We start from the raw sequence: 6,590 nt of genomic DNA, 5'->3' as shown, positions 1-6,590 counted from the left end.
AGTTTAGAGGTGAAAATATACTAGGCTATTTAGTAAACGTACATAATGTTTTATATTCACAGGGTATTCTTCATCCTTGTGAAGGAGTTTAGTTCTCTCTACAAGCAAACCAACATAGAACCCAAGAGATTACAATTTTTGCCTGGTTTTAATCGTGGGAGACAGCACAAACAGAATTAAATTTTGGATTGCAAGGCTGAGGTTATATTGCCTTTCATTTTGCAGCAATGAAGATTGAACTGGTGAAAAAAGGGTAATCAGGTTGGAAAACCTTATTTTGTTTTTGATGATCTACTCTCGGTTTCCTTGGAAACAGAGCTGGCAGCCACAGAGCTGCTGGCATTATATTTTCTTGTTTTCTTTTTAAGCTTTGAAGCATCAAAGAAAAGGTGAGGTTTTATGATTATAGCTGTAGAATCTGACTTATTTTCAAATAAATTAAAAATAAATATTTATTGAATGTCTACTACATATAAGACACTAGGAGGTATAAGTAACAAGCGTGAGAAATCTTTAAGCTAACTGAGTGTGATAAATGTTAGTTTCTAAAAGCCAATCCACTATATATTGGGAATTTTCTTAAGATAAGGAAGAAATAAAGCTTATTTTAAAAACTTATAGTGAGCATTGAGACCAGTATAATTTAGTGAAATTAATTTTAGAAAACAACTAGATTTGTTTACGTGACAGCAAAATTTTCTTCCAGTGCATAAAATCTAGTTAACATGACTGTCTTCTTAACAATTCTAAATTGCCTCCAGTAAATAAAAACTAAAGGGAGCTTAAACCTATAATGTTTTCTGAGAAACTGATATATTAATAAATTTAATAAGTATTTCAGTTGAGAGCTGATTGTCAAATGATTATAATATGGTGGCTTATGTAAGATTACATTAAGTTTTAAAAACTTTAATTGATTTAGAATATGAGCCATAAACTTTCAGAAATCATTGTCAAGTCATTTTACATGTGAGAAAACAGAGGACTGGAGAACCAAGACACTTGCCCCAAGTCATGCTTGGGTGGCAGAACCTATAGGTCTAGAAGGCCAATCTCCTGATCCAGTCCTCCTTATATCTTCATTAAAGTTTATAAGTATTTAAATGTAATATTGCTCCAAAAATCTTATCTGTTGTTTAAAAACAAGCCATATGGTATAAGAAGTAAACATGATATGACCATGTATACAAATGAAAGAACTGACAAATGTGGCTTTAATAACCATATTTAAGTTTGGAGTAAATTATGGATCTGTATGATTTTCAGAAAGTGTCATAAGCAAACATCATCTGAATGATTAGAAAGCCACTTGGTATCTTGAATTGTGGGAAATTCACCCTCTCAAGTCTTCCAACCACAGCCATGTTTCTGTCTATTCTATCTATCTATTATTCAGTAATTCAATATGCACTCCTTGGTCTCTGATTATAACACTGTATACATAACTTACTCTTCTCTGGGATCCTTTTCTCCCTACACAGTTAAATTTCCTCTTTTATGTTCCAATACTCCTTGTTCATGTCTCTTTTCTAACACCACACTGTAGCGCACTTACCTTTTGTACCCACCTTAAGGCCATTAGTGATATGAGTACTAGAAATATTATAGGATTATTGATTGTTGATTATATTAATTAGTGTATGTGTTGGATAAAGACCATTAGTAATGTGCCCATGATGTAAAGTGAACTGCAAACTTAGATAAACTGCAGAACTTAGATTTAAGTTCGTGATGAAAGAGTCTACACCGGGGGCAGACACCCCAGACCTCACCAAGATAGAAAGACAGAGGTCTCTATCACTGTTGTCCCCCCTGCACCAGACTCCTCCAGCCCAGATTAAGTTCCAGCAATCCAGACTTAAGACATGCATGTCACAGGTGAGCGTCTGGGACCCTTGGGTGTAGACTCAGTTAGGACTTAGAATTAGGATGTGTGTTTGAAGTGTGATGAGCATCAATAAAATTGAATCTAACTGAACCTCAGACTGAGTCAATAATAACTGCTCATGACAGTTAGTTCCTTGACATCAGTGACTATATCTCATTTATCTCTCATCCCAGTCATTATCACAGAGGTTAGCACAAATAGTCAACTAAATATTTTGTGACAACATAGCCCCTATATGTTTTTTTGCCTTCATGAGAGAGATACAGAAAAATCAGAGATTTATATTAGCTGAGAAGACCAGGAAAATTAGGGAGCAACGGTGCAAAACACTGCCGACAGGGTCCTCAGTATTGATCGGCTCTTATTGATTGCAATTTCATTTCTTAAAACAATTCTCAAACATTTATACCCTCTTTTGAGTGCTGATTCTCACTATAAGAAGTAGACTTTGTTCCTACATAGAAATTAAGACCATCCAGTGAAAGCTTTCCCACCTTAATTTTCTCTGCCTCAATATTTTCTTCCATTCCATGTTTCTGAAAAAAGATGTTTCTCTTCCTTATTTTCTTCATCTAAGAACTTTCCTCATTAGCTCCTATCCAACCACTCAAATGTACTTTGGTGCCCTTCTAGTAAAAAAAAAAAAAAAAAAAAAAATTGTGAGCACAGTACTTTCTTAGAGATAGTCTATCTCCCTCCCCCCTTTTTATAATCTATCTTTTCAGTCTTGTTTTTTCTTACTTCTATGTTTTTAAAAACACTTTTATTTGCCTTCCATCCTCACCTTACTACTCACTTAAAATAACATTCCTAAAGTGACTTTTCTTTTTTAGTATTTAAGATGTATAAGGAGTACTAGTTAGTATTGCCAAAGAACTAGCTTAGAGAAAATTAGTTTCTCTATCCCTTTATCTCCATTCCAAATTCTTAGAAATTCTAGATTAATATTTTTCTTTTGCTACACTGCCAAACTCTATAAAAAGAAAAAATTCATAAAGTGCCACAGAGAGAGAGTCACAAGTTTTGAACCTCTGTACTCTACACTGATAATTGATTGAATAGGATCAAACACACAAAAAAAATACCATCTCAGACTTTTAATGTGTGGGAGTGATTCCAATTTTTCAGGCTATTTTTATGTTATAAAAATCCAGAATCAAGAAATTTATGTAATTCATCCAGAGGAACGCCTGAATAACAGGAGAAGCATAAGACCTTGCAGTATATAATTCATGTTAAAGATGAGCTCATGAACCAAAATTATGAAGCATTTGAGAGAATCTGACATTATGAATGATAGCATATGCAAAACATGGGAGAAATAACAAGAAGGAACTCTAGATAATAGAGAAATAGTATGCTTAAAATATGCAAAGAGATTTTAAAAAACAAGAATGGATGTCATAAAGTAAGAATAAAATGTTTTTCCAATCTCAGCACTTAATAAAAATAAAGGCAGTGTGTTGTGTCCATCTATACCTAAGAAATAAATATTTTAAAAAGTGTTTAAAAAAAGAATAAAATGTTTTTTAGAGTACCAGAAATTCTGGAGGTTAGGGTTGTGGCTCAATGGTGGAATGCTTGTCTAGCATGTGCGGGACCCTGGGTTTGATCCTCCACACCGAATTAAAATAAAGGCATTATGCCCAACTACAACTAAAAAATAAATATTAAAAAACCCCAGAAATTCTGGATACAAAAAATATAGTCATTGATATCAGAAAAGTTAATTTTTTTCAGTGGATAGTAGAAATAACAGGTAACATTTAAAAGCATGAATTGGAAAATGTATTTAAGCAATTCATTAAGAACATAGCATAGAGAAATAAAAAGCTATGAGGGGTTTAATGATCTGTAAGATAGAATGAGATGCCTCCAAATATATCTAAATGTTTTTAAGAAGAATGGGTATAGGGAACATTGAAGTAATAATGATTGAGAAATTTCCAGAATTGAAAAAAAGGTGAATACACAAATGTGAAAAAGTATCCTAAATCCAAAGGAAAATAAATAAAATCCAAACTATACCTTAATAAGCATATGGAGAACTAAGGAATGTCAAAGAAAGGAAAAAAAATCTTTTTAATGAGAAGAGATGAACAGCAGCTTTCCAACAAAGAAATGGAAATCTTACTGAGAACAGACTTCTCATCAGCCCCAACAGATGCCAGAAAACAATAAAAAACATCTTCTAAGTATTGAAGTAAAAAAAATCTATGGAGAATTATATATTTGACTGGGTTATCATTCTAGAAGAAAATAAAAACATTATCAGATATACATATTTTAGGAGAGTTTACCCATAGACCCTTCTTCAAAGAACTACTAAAGGATCTAATTCAGAAAAAATGGAAATTAACTCTGTGCAGAGAAACAGACGAAGCAATGGATATTACAGTGCAAATGTTTATTAAATGTATTTGTAGACTTCATTTCTTGTTATTATCCCAATGTAAAACTTTAAACATGACATGTAACCAGTACTCCTCCAGTAAACCAGGAAATTTTCTTCTCATATGTCAAACACAAAATAATAATCTTACATTTTTTGAGGTATCATATTTAAAGAGATTTTAATGTATCATACAATGCATACATTTTCAAAACTTCTATAATATAGAACATATCAGTAAATACATCTTAACCAAATTTCAATTTATTTGATGATATAGTGGCTGTATTAATAATAATGATTAAATGTTTTGAGTTTTTTTTAAAAAAGTGCTTATTATAACAAATTTGGAAAGCAGAGAAAAAATAGAAAGAAGCCTAAAATTATCATTCATATTCCCATTACCAAGAGGTAAATAATGTTAATATTTTCTCATAATTCTTGAAGATATTTTTATGGATTGTATATATCTGAGAACATACTGTGTATATAATTTTGTTTCATTTTCTTCAACATTATCTTCTATTATAACATTCTTTAAAACATAATTTTAATTGCTGCATAGTACTACATAGTATATGTATAACATAATTTGCTTACCTATTTTTAAGAAGAATGGGAATAGGGAACATTTGTATGTAGGGCATTTCAAACATTTTTTAATATCGTAAACAATGCTGTGGTTATTTTATTTTTGCATAAATCTTTGGATTATTTCCTAAAGACAGATTTCCTACACCAAATCCATTGCCTATTCTTTGTGATATGTGAACTGTTTGACACTTATGGCTACTATCTCCTCTCCCTTTCCTGAAATACTACTTTCTTGATTCTCCCTCCTCTCTGACAACTTTTATCAGTCTTCTTGTATTCTCTTTCCTTTTACTTCCTTAGTTTTATGTTCCTGGGTTTAGAATTTTGGTCTCCAAGTTTTCACTTGATTTTGGATTCTAAGCTTTGGGTCTTATAAATGAGAATTTCTACTAAAGTTCCCCACCCCCCGCCCCGCCTTGGATTCTAAGAATGCTGAACTCTTTTTCATGGCAAGCCTCTACATTTCCCATTGATTGCTGAAAATATCCAACTAAATTATATTTAAAACAGAAAGTTACTTTTCCCACCAAAATGGCCTCTTCTCTGATTTTCTTCTTCTTATTTCTTTACATAGCAATACAGTTTTCTAGTTAGCAGGACTTGAACTAAGGAGTCATTTCTGAATCCTTTTCCCCTGTCTGGTATAATAATTCAGTCAATAGCCCTCCAGATTTTTTCTGCTTTGTTTCTATTTTCAAAGCTATTATTGATGTATAGGCTGTTATTCTCCTTCCTTTTTGAAAGTAAACAAATTCAATATTTTAAAATTAATTAAATAACTGCAATTTTGGATTAAAGTGTCAAACAGAATGTATTAAAAATAGATACACTTATTTTAACAAGAAATTAATTTTGTTCCTTTTATTTTGGCTTGATAATCTGTATTTCTCAATCTAATACCTATAAGAGACTTGGGCTGCATCATTTTCTTTTATTTCTTTGAATTTTAATTGTTTATTTTCTTGCACTGAAAAATCTTAATTCTTAAGAATAGTTTATCATAAGTACATGTTTGTATTCTCCTATAATGTAAAGAGAATAGTTCCCAAATAACAAAACTAATATTACTGTTTACAAGGAACCTACTGGAGATTAATATTTGTTTGTAGTTCCTTTTGTTCGTAGAATGCATTTCACTAAGGATGTACAAAGTATTATGTTCTGAAATCATTTGAGATAAATCTTTTTTTTGGGGGGGGGGAGATACGGTTTTATTAATTTTATGTAGTTACTGTTACTCAGCTTTCTATGACTGTGGCAAAATACCTAAGAAAATTAACAGAGGAAAGATTTTTTTTGGCTCATGGTTTCAGTAGTTACTAGGACCTGTAGCTTTAGACCTTTGGCAAGGCAGGACATCATGGTGGGAAGCCTGTAGTAGAGCAGAGTTGCTCACTTCATAGTGATTAGGAAGAAGAGAAATAGAGAGAAGGGGCAAGAAAGGGAGAGCTGGGGCAGAGACAAGACTTGCCCTAGTAACCTACTTTCTCCAATTAGGCCCCCACCTTCAAAAGTTTCTACCACCTCTCAATAGCACCACCAACTGGGAATTAAGCCTTCAACACCTGAGCCTTTGGGGGACGTTCCAAATTTAAACTCCAGCAGTTACATTCATTGTTTCAATTGGTTTTTACTTATAGAATTGCTTTTAAATCATTTAATTTTGGCTAGTAATTTTATGTTTACAGTTCAGAGTAAAAAAAAAAAGATAGAAAT

This window comes from Urocitellus parryii, chromosome 1, assembly GCF_045843805.1.
Source record: "Urocitellus parryii isolate mUroPar1 chromosome 1, mUroPar1.hap1, whole genome shotgun sequence".
Classification (NCBI taxonomy): domain Eukaryota; kingdom Metazoa; phylum Chordata; class Mammalia; order Rodentia; family Sciuridae; genus Urocitellus; species Urocitellus parryii.
The sequence above is the reverse complement of the archived record's forward strand: the minus strand, read 5'-3'. Positions refer to the sequence as shown.